At 52.8% G+C, this 918-nt stretch overlaps 2 non-coding genes across 2 annotated transcripts; both read right to left on the bottom strand.

Moving 5' to 3' along the window:
* Positions 1-297: 297 nt before the first annotated feature.
* Positions 298-416, bottom strand: LOC123179239 (5S ribosomal RNA). The gene has a single exon (XR_006490216.1). It is a non-coding gene; the product is annotated as a 5S ribosomal RNA (ribosomal RNA).
* Positions 417-713: 297 nt separating this feature from the next.
* Positions 714-832, bottom strand: LOC123179238 (5S ribosomal RNA). The gene has a single exon (XR_006490215.1). It is a non-coding gene; the product is annotated as a 5S ribosomal RNA (ribosomal RNA).
* Between the last annotated feature and the right edge of the window lie 86 nt (positions 833-918).

Below are 918 nucleotides of genomic sequence, written 5' to 3'. Positions count from 1 at the left end.
GACATGTTACCCCGGTCTTCGTCCCTTATCCTTGCCCCTCCCAGCTCCACTACAAAGACGATTGCACATTGCTTTGGCCGCTCCCTCTCAACTACGGAGACGAGTTTAACGCGGTTTCCACCCCTCCCTCTCAACCGCACCAGTGCACGCTTGCCGCGCCACAACGCCGACGCTGGACCCGTGAATCGTGAGCACCCAGCTATGACTTACCGCACTCGTGCAAAATAATAAAACACGGTAAATATATTACTTACACGTGCGTTTTGTTTTGCAAGCGGCGCGAAAAAAATTAAAAAGGGAATGCAACACGAGGACTTCCCAGGAGGTCACCCATCCTAGTACTACTCTCGCCCAAGCACGCTTAACTACGGAGTTCTGATGGGATCCGGTGCTTTAGTGCTGGTATGATCGCATCCGACATGTTACCCCGGTCTTCGTCCCTTATCCTTGCCCCTCCCAGCTCCACTACAAAGACGATTGCACATTGCTTTGGCCGCTCCCTCTCAACTACGGAGACGAGTTTAACGCGGTTTCCACCCCTCCCTCTCAACCGCACCAGTGCACGCTTGCCGCGCCACAACGCCGATGCTGGGCCCGTGAATCGTGAGCACCCAGCCATGACTTACCGCACTCGTGCAAAATAATAAAACACGGTAAATATATTACTTACACGTGCGTTTTGTTTTGCAAGCGGCGCGAAAAAAATTAAAAAGGGAATGCAACACGAGGACTTCCCAGGAGGTCACCCATCCTAGTACTACTCTCGCCCAAGCACGCTTAACTTCGGAGTTCTGATGGGATCCGGTGCTTTAGTGCTGGTATGATCGCATCCGACATGTTACCCCGGTCTTCGTCCCTTATCCTTGCCCCTCCCAGCTCCACTACAAAGACGATTGCACATTGCTTTGGCCGCTCCCT

This window comes from Triticum aestivum, unplaced genomic scaffold (assembly GCF_018294505.1).
Source record: "Triticum aestivum cultivar Chinese Spring unplaced genomic scaffold, IWGSC CS RefSeq v2.1 scaffold86642, whole genome shotgun sequence".
NCBI lineage: Eukaryota > Viridiplantae > Streptophyta > Magnoliopsida > Poales > Poaceae > Triticum > Triticum aestivum.
The sequence above is the reverse complement of the archived record's forward strand: the minus strand, read 5'-3'. Positions and strand labels throughout refer to the sequence as shown.